This window comes from Melospiza melodia, chromosome 3, assembly GCF_035770615.1.
Source record: "Melospiza melodia melodia isolate bMelMel2 chromosome 3, bMelMel2.pri, whole genome shotgun sequence".
Taxonomy (NCBI): domain Eukaryota; kingdom Metazoa; phylum Chordata; class Aves; order Passeriformes; family Passerellidae; genus Melospiza; species Melospiza melodia.
The window spans coordinates 32,394,524-32,406,633 of record NC_086196.1 but is presented as its reverse complement, the minus strand read 5'-3'; the positions used below and the strand labels follow the sequence as shown (position 1 = coordinate 32,406,633).

The 12,110-nt window shown below is 35.4% G+C and overlaps 1 protein-coding gene across 3 annotated transcripts in view; it reads right to left on the bottom strand.

The window, feature by feature from the left end:
* The window catches only part of AKAP7 (A-kinase anchoring protein 7), an 80,313-nt gene that overhangs the window by 36,449 nt on the left and 31,754 nt on the right, over nt 1-12,110 (bottom strand). The window lies entirely within an intron of this gene.

The following is a 12,110-nucleotide window of genomic DNA, read 5'->3' as shown; positions in this document are numbered from 1 at the left end:
ATAGTTCTGCCAGTTTTTCACTGGCCTCTAATTACAGATGAGATAAAATATTGGAGCTCACTAAAATAATGTAGATATAATTACAGGACTTACCCAAGAGACTCAGACATTAACAGAATAGGCTTACAGATTTAAAAGATATGCATTTTTAAATAAATTGATACATTTCTTTGTAGGTCACATAAGATTACTGGCAACAATTAATCTGAATGTTATGCATATTTGGAAAAAGTAAAATGTAAAGTACGAACAAGTGAAGCAAAGATAATGCATTGTGATTTTCTATCACATCTCTATAAAAAGATATAAAAGTGATATCTACGAACTCTGAAAGTGCATAATCTCAAAGTCCTAGAAAACTATGGAGTCCAAAGTGATCTAACAGCTAGAAGCGATTTACTGGAAGGTTCTCAGAAATAAATGAGTTAGGATTACAGCTCAAAGACCTTCTTGTATCTTCACCTAGAAATACATTTATTGCCTTCCAATCTCAGTATTTAAGACCTATAAATATGAAAGAAGTGTGTTCTGGAATTTTAGTTTCATATATGAACACCCATTACCTATTTGTACAAAAACTGTGGCATTTTCAGAAAAATATTTTCATTCTTAAAAAGGAATTTAAGAATTGGGAGACTGAGATACTTATTATATTAACTGAGTAAAATGTAATTAACTGAGTAGGCATTCTTGCATATTTCTGTACTCCAAGGACACAGTGGTATTTATAAAGGTCATAAAAAAGGGAATGTGAGTCTGCATTTGCTCTGTGAACGGGAGGATACAAAATCAAGTAAGTGAAATAACAAAATCTTTCTCTTTACCTCAATGAATTGAAAAGTATTTCTTTACAAAATTTACTCGTGTAAGCAGGCATCCGATGAAGTAAAACAGTTTCCTTTGTTTTTTCTCATTCTGATTATTTCCATAAAATTTCTGTGTACTGTATAACTCCTTGAGAAGGGAAAAAGACGTTTTTATCCTTAGCAATGATAAATATTTTTGGAGAGAGGAGAAATCATTGGTAGTACCACCAGTATCTGTTCTGATTTCAAAATTGCTATTTTATGCTAATTGATAAAATAGGATTTTTCTATGTATTTTGATTACGATGTTAAACATTAATCTTTTAAGTGCTAAGGAACCTCTTACATAAGAATTCAAAAGCTAGCATAGCTTGAAAAATAAGCTCACATACAAAAGATAACAACATGCAACAGTCAGAAAAGATGTTGGACACTCATGTATGAGATTCTCTGAACTGTCTCCAAAGAAAAGGAACACTTCAATGAAAGATGTACTAATAATAGTACATGTTTCAGCTACTGTGCAACTGGAAGGAAGCAGCTTGGATATATGTCAAGGTATCATACAAGTCCCATAGACAAAGGCTGTCCAAACCCACATGTATTCAATGCTTTTCTGCTGTGCTTTTTTTAACCTCCTCCATGCGAACAAACATCACCCACTGCTGTGGCAGAATTGATTGCAAGGATTTCAGCAAGAGAAGAGCTGCTTAAAAGCAGTGTTTTACATCACCTAACTGTAAACATGCATGCATGTGCACTATATGCAAGTATGCAAACACACAAACAGGGACATAAATATAATATGTATGCATGTATGTATGAATCCTGTATATTGATAATTTGTTTCTAATGAAAACCAAAAAAAGACAAGCACCACACTGAGCATTTAGCCAGCAGTGATGCATCTGCATCCAGAAACTGCATAAACCCCACATATTCTCCTGCTGTCCAGTAGCAGAATTAGTCATGTTCAGAACTGGCTCAGATTGAACAGCCTGGGCTTAGGATCCAGAAACTGGACACTCCCTTTTCTAAATCAGTCAAAAGATTAAGAGTTCAGTGAGCATTTCAGCATTGTGCTTGTGACCTCCATAAGACTAGACACTCCAGGAAATAATCACAGCATTACAGAGTCTGATTTGGGGCAGTGGTGGGGTTCATTGTTTGACTCTGTGATGTCCGAATTCTCTGCTGCTCTGGTGAAGCTCCTTGAAGAACACTGGGGCATCATTAAGCTTCCATGCTAAGCTACCATTTGTGGCTTTGCTAGTCTTTGGGGGCTTGAATTTCCCCAAGCTGAGAGAAGAAAAAGTCCAAATATCCAATTTCTCTTGCAAATAAACTATGTATGTAAAAGGTATTTCCTCTTTAAAATAAAATGTGAATCCTGATTTAAGTACCAATGTATCATAAGCAGAGGTTTTGGATCCCAGTTGGGTGAGATGCCTAACTCAGAAATCAAAGTAAGACAAAGAGGTGTTGATGCCTGGCTTGTTCAATGCAGGATTCAGTTCAGCCTTTCTTGACCCTACTCTGACATACTGGACTCCACACAACTGGAAATGGAGGCATCTCATTCTGGGGACAAATTCCTACAAAAGATATTAATCTAAAATCTTTTTTGACTTCTAAATTTTACTTATACACAAGGATATGTAACAACCCCCTCCTCTAATAAGAAACAGAAGGACTTTTCAACATAATACACCTATGAAATGCACTTTTTAACTAGTAGATGACATACATTCAGTACATTTTGTATTTCACAGTGCAAGAGATTGTGGGCCAGCATTGCAGACCAAAATTTGTTTGGGAAAACAGCCCTTGAAAGAGAGTTTGAAGATCTATAGATTTCTTATTATATTCGCCCTACTAGTACAAAGTTATTAATATAACTGCACTGACAGACCATTACACTTGGATTTGCACAAATGTAAATTTACATTGAAAAAATGTATGTATGTGACAAAACACAAACCCTTACAGATTCTTCCTCTATATTAAATAAACCATAAAGATAAAAATATTCAAATAAAAATTGAACAATCAGAATAGCTACTGCTACAGAAGAGAAACTTATCAGGTATATACAGCTGACTAATTCCACATATTTGTGCAGCACAACTTATTTAGACAAGATCCTTCCTCTAAACAAAAGGATGCTAAATAGTTAAAATATATCCAAACAATCAAAAAAATTTTGTACTCAGCTATTGCATTCTACTTTATAATTCTCACCTTTAAAATCTACTTACAAAAACCAATATTCTCCCAAGATAATTTTCTTTTCCTTAGAATCTCATTAGGTGAACTCCACCACCACTGGCCCTGTACTACTTAAGTTCCAAACAGATAAAGAAGTGAAGAAAAGGACTGAAAGTAAGTGGAGAGTTTAAAACTGAACAAGCAGAAAGAGCAGTAAGAAATGACTAAATCTTTAAAACCATAGTCCTTGCTCCTCATAAGCACCTGAATTAACATGACAACATTGTTCAAGCTGGTCATATAAGCCAATAAAAGGCACCATGATACAGAGAAGAAGTAAAAATACAGATGACTCTTTATCTGGGAAATATTTGCAACAGTTCTCAAATAACTAGGACATTAGGGTTTACACATCCGTATTTCAAATCACAGATTTTGGTCTGCTTTGAAATGCATACAGTTTTATGCCTATATAGAAAGAGTTGTACTACAACATTTCAAACTCCATTAGGAGACACAGCATACCTTCATGTGTTTTGTGTTCTCAGAAATTAAGAAAAGCTATCCCAAGACTAGAGATAACCACTAAGTACATTCAAACCAGCCCAAGTAATGAAATATGAATAAAGTTAAGCCAGATATTCTGCATATTTCTGGGAATAATAAAAAAAAAAAAAAGAGAGTGACTGACTAGTTAACTGCAAGAAAACTGGAAAAAGGAAATGGTGTTACTATAATCTGGATTGTGGATGATATGTTACTTGAGATACTGTAGACATCAGGAAACTACAATGCATAGAAAGCTGAATTCACCAATAATAAAGATGATAAAGAATTCAACATAATTGTCTGAAAGAGTACATCCCATGCAAAATAATGATTGCTTTTACTTGCTTTCATGTGAAAATAACATTTCTAATATTAAAGATACACTAACAAATCTGCCCTTCTTCCAGACATGGTGTAACAACCTAATAAAGTGATGAAAAATTTTAACGTCCAATATGTTTTGAGTCTGCAATATGATAGGAATGGGGAAGGAAAACTATAGAGCTTGCCTGCATTTGAAAGATAAGACAGATTAGCATTGCCTGGGAATTTTAAAGTACTAAGAGCTGTTTCTGAATAATTCCATATGTGAACACTCTTATTTTGGAATAAGAGAGTGCTTTGTTCCTGTTCAGCTTGACCCACTTTCCAAAAGCATTTAATTAGGAGCATTTATATGTGTAAAAAAGGCTTTTGTTTGTTCTTTTGATTAAAACAATAAAGTTCAGTATCTAAGGTTTCTGATTAAAAACATCTTAAACATTTTAAAAAAAAGCTATGGCAGCCTAGGTATTAAAATTCATTTGTGGCATTTTCACTGCTTCTCTAAATAAATGATTTAAAAGGCAAAAGGTTTTTCAAACAGTCTTCAGTCAGCAATTACTTTCTGGTGTAATCCCTAGGCTATGGATGGCTACTCAGAATTCTGTAAGTCAAACCTGCTCTTTGCAAAACATGAAGTAACAGCAGAGGTTTTTAAAAGTACGGGTCAACTGTAATGTCTTTGGACTTCAGAAAGTAAACTATTTACCTAAAGTAAAACCATGCAGTCTAGGGAGGACATCCTTGCTGTACCAACAGCTGATCCAAATCCAGGTGAATAGAAATCTGTGCTGCCAACTGGAGCTGACAAGCTCAGCACTCTGGCAGCCACATATCCCCGGATATTTGCCCAGAATGCAAGCAGCGTGAACCCACACTGTCTCAGAAAATAAACAGTACACATGTTTGGAAAGTTAAAATATTGGAACTCTACCTTCAGATGTCTGTAAGTATGCCTGGTAATTATGAGTATGTTTGCATGTTTAATCTACACCTGGGTACCACAGCTTTGGCCATGTAATACTCCTGAGCTGCTGCTGCTGGTACAGAAATTAGTACACAGTTAAAGATTTTAGCATCAGCCTAGTGGTGGCACCCACACTTGAGAAGCAGGAAGAACAGCTGCATTTAGCATTGTCATCTCCATGTGATCCCAAGTTCTCCCTGTCACTTCCACAGCACAAGTGAGCAAGGTACATCAAACACTGGAGTAATACCACAAAACTTATGCCATGGGTGGTTCAGGTCTATTAGCTGTCATTAAATATTAATGTAGACCTTAAATATTTTATCTTCATTGAAAAATAGAAGATCACATACTATGTGTTCAGCAGATACTGTGACAACAGTCTCTGTTGTGTTTAAGAACAGATTAAAACCAAATAACTTGGAAGGCTACTGTTAAAACAATGATGTCATGTTTTAGCTTGTGGTTGATGTATTCTTTGTCTTATATTCTACTGCTTCCATGAGAAACAGCACATTGTGGTCTTGTTGGAAACAAAATGACACTACAAGCCACATTAACAATGCATCTTTAAAATATATCACAATTTATCTTGAAATTATTTTCACTAAAAGAATCTGCGTTTACAAATACTATGGGCCTCAAAAATATTTTATGCACAGTCAGAATAAGAAAACTATTGTTTCTATCATAGAAATACCTGTTTTGATAAATTGCTGAGTACTGTCATGAAAGAGAAATTAAACTTGTGGTTTAACTCAAAACAAGCCCTTTTCCCCAACACCTGCATTTTTATGTCAGCATTTGTCATGATCCCTGAGGTACAGACCTCTACTGAGCTGCAACCATATTTTATTTTAGAATACCTCATAAGGATTAGGTAGGGAGCCTACAGACTGTGGAAACATGCTGCACACTGGGTAGGAGTTCTACACTAACCAGAAACAACTAAAAAATGGTGACATTTGAAAAGTGGAAAACTGGTTGTCCTTTCATTCAAGGTCCTTCAAACTACTGAAAAAGACTCAGAAATTGCAGAAAGAGTGTAATTTGATTATGGTAAATTAAAGATACCTTTTATTTGATGTCAACACTATACAAGTAATCTGTATCAACAAAAGCACCTTTCTAGCTAGCAAAATTTTAAGAATATAAATTAATTATCATCTACTGATCCATTCAATGAAAGAATTTTATATATTTACTGATACGTTCAATAAAGAATATTACATATTTTGTTTACTCCACACCACCTAAGTGGTCTGTTTACTTTTTTGCAATTAATATTGAAATCAATGTTTTACACATTTTCGAAGTATTTTTAATATATTAAATTTAGAAATAAATTTGTTGTTTGAACACCAAAGTCTGCTGAGGAAAATATCTTTAAAGTATAAATACTTAAGACACTAAAAACCTGCTGGATGTTATTAAATTATTTTTTTATATCACACTATGTTCTGTTGTGAAAACTCAATTCTGCCTTTTTCATATACTCAACTAAATTTTCAGCTATGAATCACGATCTTACTGACGTCAAGTAAGACTTTGTGCCCTCCTGTTAGATTTACTTCATCAGTTTAATCCCGTTGTTTGCACATATTTTTGAAAACCATTTTGGAAAAACTTATTTTGACTTATTTTCAACTACTGATAACAGCTCTGGCATAAAAACACATCACTACTTCAAATACTCTTTTGTTGAAAAACAAAGGGAAATAGTCTTTTGAACAAAACTGCATTATGATATTTTAAAAAGAGTGTAGCAAAATTGATCCTGTACAATAAACTAAATCTCATAATCAAATTCAAAAAATAAATCTTATTATCACAGAAAGTGATGAGAAGCTTTTTTGCTCATTTTCAGTACTAGCAAATGAATGATTGAATTCTAAACATCATGTTCCTGTCTTTGAAGCTCCCTGTCACTGTCTCATGAAGAGTTTGCCATACATTTTCCAACATTAAAGCTCAAATATTAAAATTTGCCTCAGAACAATTGAATATTAGTCTGAAATGAAAACTTCAATTTTCAAAGCATATTGTTTACCTCCCTCTTAATTAGCTTTTTCTCCTTATCCAGACACAGTAAGTATCCATACAGCTTTTAGGCCATAACTGCTATTACAAAACTAATACAAAAACACTCTCACTATGAAAAATGCAATACTAATGACCAATAGCAGAAAATTACCAAATACAGAAGCAACTGCCCAGTGTAGCAATACAATATGAGATACATTGCTAGAACCCATCCATCAAGTTCTAATGCAGAAGTAGTGAAAAGGAATCAACAGGGCACCACTCTGTTGTCATTAGGAAATAAAAAAATATTTGACGTGTGTAAAAACCCCTGGACTGCTGCTTTCTAGTTAGTGTCCATAAAGAGCCTGGCTTCTAGGTTAATAACCAATATGTGAAATTTTCTCTGCCATGTTTAAAAGAACCATTTTTATAAGTCAATATTCCACCACATGACTCAGCTGAGAAACAGAGCTTTAGGGAAAGATTTTACTGCTTAGCATGTAATACCTTTTGCTTTTTATTTAGGCAAATACTTGTTCAGCACACTGCGTGCACAAGACTGCAGCAGCTCTGGATAAACTCAACACAAACAGTGATTTAATTACTAATTCCTAATGTTAAGAAACAGCCCCTGGGAAACCACCCAAGACATTTTTATCCAGAAGCACCATGACTACCATATAATTAATTAAAATTCGGTAGAAGTGCCACAGATATGCAAGAATCTCAAAAACAGTTACTCAAAACCTAATAGGATGGAGAAAGTTGAAGCTAGGCTACAAATCGACTATCAAGAAAAGAAAATTAAGAAGGGAAAGAAACAAGCCTAAGGGTATTTTGAAATTACAAAGAGGAAAGAAGGACAAATAACAGGTACAACTAAAGAATGTATCACTATTTTACAAAAAGGGATTCACTGTCATGCAATTATGAAGGAAGGTGAAAAGAAATCAACACATAATATGTGTAATCTTGCTGGGTGTAGAATCTGGACAATTAAAGCAGCATTTGCCTGCTTACCATTGCTGTTCCCAATGTAGAAAATGCTCAATTACCATACAAATAAAATCAACAACATTGAGGTCAAACTACCAGTAAACAGAGAAGCAGAAGAGCATCTACAGGAGACAAATGGAAATCTTTTTTTCACTTAAGATAGTGCCACTATGAAAAGCTTCAGACAAACTGCCAAAATTTCATACTGCTTACTGTATTTGAAACATCTTTGTCCTTGACGATGAAGGTGAAATGCTACTGTATTTTTTACTTGACACTGTAAGCACATTTTTATCAAGAGCAGACTGAGGGATGTTGACAATCTATCCAACTATCAATTGGTTTCCAATTCCTTTATTTTCAGTCTTCTGTTTCTTCTCAGTATTATTCAGAGTTCATGGAGTGACATTATTATATCTATTTTCTGTTTCAGGTACAGATGAGTCTTTCTTCTGTTCTTTCTTCCGTAATTCTTTCTTCCATGTTAGTATTCCCAAACCTATTGCTGACAAACTCGTTTCCAGTCTGGAGGGCTCATATGAAACATATTATCAGAAGTATCTTGATCTTTGTTTGGGACACGGGTGTTGAGCAGCTGCCTGGCTAGCATTGTACAATGTAATGTGGAAGCATAAACTGCACCTCAAAAGCCTAGTCAGGTTTATTAAAGGACCAAAAATGTTACTTAAATGATTTAAATAGCCTAGCACCAGCAATTGGCAGAATATTTTTTTTGTAACATGTTCTATGCACAATGTTATTGATCTCCCTCAGAAACTTAAAAGATTACAAATATAATGCAACTTTTTGCTATTTAGTTGAAAACTTGCATCTTTTTATATACACATATATGGAATTAGCAAGGAAGCTCATTAACAAATATTAACAACTGCTCAAGCAGGGCATCTTATGCTCACAGCTTGGCTGTCACAGACCCTTTTTAGATCCTGCCTTAGACACTCCATTTAAGATTGGAAGAGCGAATTCCTGCAGGTGTCTCCCATCTCAGAGAGACTGCAGAATGACCTTGGGACAAGGTCAGACTGGACACCAAACTTGTACATAGATCCACTGAAAAGCAAATCGACCCACTAGTGTTCTGCTACTTACAAAGGCATCTCTTTGAGGTACTACTAGAGCAGAAAGAAGCATTACCTTTTACCATATGATTATGATGCTATGCAGATAAACCAGATGTTTGTAGTCTGATATTTTATTTTCCATATTGCTGCTGCTAGATTGCAAGGATTAAGGGGGACTGTAAGAGTACTTTAACCACCAGGTTGGTCAACGTTCCAGAAATATGAATTTTGGCTGTGCAGAAATTCACAGTAACCTGCTGGGTGGTTTCCACCCAGCAACAGACTTCTTGAAATTCCTCTACCTCAGAGATAGCTCAGGGGAAATCTGATGTATAAACTTCTTACAAGCCACTCAGAAGAAACATCACAGAAAACAGGTTGGCATGTGATAACTTCGTTTAATGTGTATTATCTCATTTTACATTATAATACTACAAACCAATTTTCTTTGAAAAAAGTCTACAAAAATCTTCATTAATGGATCCTGAAAATATTTAAGTGAGATACTTAATACTAAAGGTATATTTGACATAAGATTTGCATAATGCTCCTCCTGACAATCATAAGATCTATTGAACATCTTTACCACAATATCAAAAACTGACCAATCGTTCAGGTGAAGGAGTATATATTGAAAAGCTCAACTCATTCCAGCATTCACTTGTCAGATTGAAAGCCACCCATCTTCTTTGGGATTCAAGGCGGCATATAACAGCTGCCATGACATGGGTGGTCCAAAGAAGGACACTGTTGCCTTGTTGTCTTGTTTACCTTAAACAGCAAACTGAACTCTACTTTGAAGATGAAGCTTCAACATTACCATCACTATCACATCAATTTTTAACTCCTGAATACATACCCTGTGGGGCTAGCCCTCAGACAGAGAAAGCTTCTGGTGCAGATGTAGGCTCTGCTGAAGTTAGTGGATGCTGCTCTGTAACATCCTGTCCAAGCCCGATTACCTGTGGTGTATACTAATGCAGTTCAGCAAGTATTGTACTTCTACCTTTTATTCATATCAATCTCTTTTGGTTCCCCTATTTTTAAACACACTTTTATAGAAATGTGCAGCTGATATGTGTTGTGACATTTATTAGCCATAGAACCATAGAACATGCTGAGCTGGAAGGGACCCATCAGGATCAAGTCCAACTCCTGGCCCTGTACAGGACAGCCCAAGTGTCACACCATGCACCTGAAAGCATTGTCCAAATGCTTCATAAACTCTGTCAGGCTGTGACCACTTCCCTTGGGAGCCTGTTCCAGTGCCCAACCACCCTCTGGGTGAAGAACCTTTTTCTGGTACCAAACCTCCCTCACCTCAGCTTTTTGCCTTTTCCCCAAGTCCTGTCCCTGGTCACCAGAGAGAAGAGATCAGTACCTGCCCCTCTGCTTCCCCTCACAGGGAAGCTGTAACTGCAGTGGGGTCTCCGCTCAATCTCCTCTTCTCCAGGCTGAATAGACAAAGTGACCTGAGCTGCTCCTCACATGGCTGCCCCTCAAGGCCCTCACCATCTTTGTTGCCCTCCTTTGGACACTCCCTAATACTTTAATGTCTTTTTTACATTGTGGCACCCAAAACTGCCCCCAGCACTCGAAGGGAGGCTGTCCCAGTGCAGAGCAGAGCAGGGCAATCCCCTCCCTTGCCCGGCTGGCCATGCTGTCCCTGATGCACCCCAGGACACACCTGGCCATCCTGACTGCCGGGACGTGGGAGTAAGCAAATCTCCATTGTGAATGGATTTCTGACATTAATTATGACCTCCTTTCAGGTCTTTTCATCTTATTAAATGCAAAACACTCAACCATGACCAAACTCTAGGTAATAAGTAAATTCTGTTTTGGTAATTTTTATGTACTTCAAGGAAAAGATAAGTGCTTGAGTACATGTACATGTAGGAAGAACTAGACCTGGATACAGTGTTTTGTCTGTATTAAGTAGTTTTCAAAATTCACTATTTTTGATGTATTAATAGAACTACATTACCTCCCTTATGTTAATGTCCTAGCTACCTATAATTATTAAAACCCCATCCAAATCACATTTCAAAACACATGCAAAAGGAATTTTTCTAAATTCATTAAAATAAAATTTCTTCTTCTTTGAAATGAAAAAATAAGTAATTTTAACTCCATTCCAATATAGTGTTTTCCTTCACTTGTTGGTTTTAAATAAATATATATTAACATGTACAAAACCAAGAAATTAAATGCATATATTACACCAAGATGCATCTAAATCCATACAGAACTGGGAAAAATGGGGATAATAACAGTGCCCTTTATTAATCTAATATTAGTTAAGAACAGCCATTCTCTCTATTGCTAGAGAAAGTCAGATGTAGTGCTCATGTAAAAATAATTCAAGGCAGAGTTCTGTTTGGACTGTGAAAATGACACATAAATTCTTTACGCATGGCCATACTGGGATTGAGTTAAAGCCAAACAAGCATCTGATTCTTGCTTTGAATACTGGTTGATTGACTGCTGTTGTAAACCATTTAATGGGACCCACATTCAAAAGGCCACTGAAAAACTGTCTCATTTTAGCAATCTGAGATGTCAGTAACAAGACAAGTTCAAGAAGACAGATTTAAACAATTGTTTGGGAAAAATATATCTACCAAACATACTAGTAAGCAGATTCTTTTTTTGTAATGAGTTATATACCAAATTCCTTAATCATATTCCAGAATAGTCTGAAAAATATTTGTAAATAGCAAAGCCTCAATTTCACCCAAATAAAAAATTTTATACCATGTTAAATGATGCTGTAATTTCTCCTTCTCAATCATTTGGACGCATATAAATAATATTTAAATGCACAAACACATACAGAAGACATTATATATATAGTTACATACACAAAGTTAAACATAACTATGTGACATATATTACACAAGGTAATAAATATGATAAGACAAATCTATAGATAAATAAATATGTATAAATGTATCTCATTTTGATTTTGACTGATCTGGATTTTGCAATAGTTTTGTCACAACCTATACTTTTTTCCTCTGTACTGCTTTTGATTTTTTTGGTAACAATTTAGCTAAGCTAAAAAAGGTGACCCTAAGCACAAACAAAACATTAACAACAACTAGAATTCATGAGGTACCTGGCATGTTTAAGTATTTAATTAAAAGTCCTCAG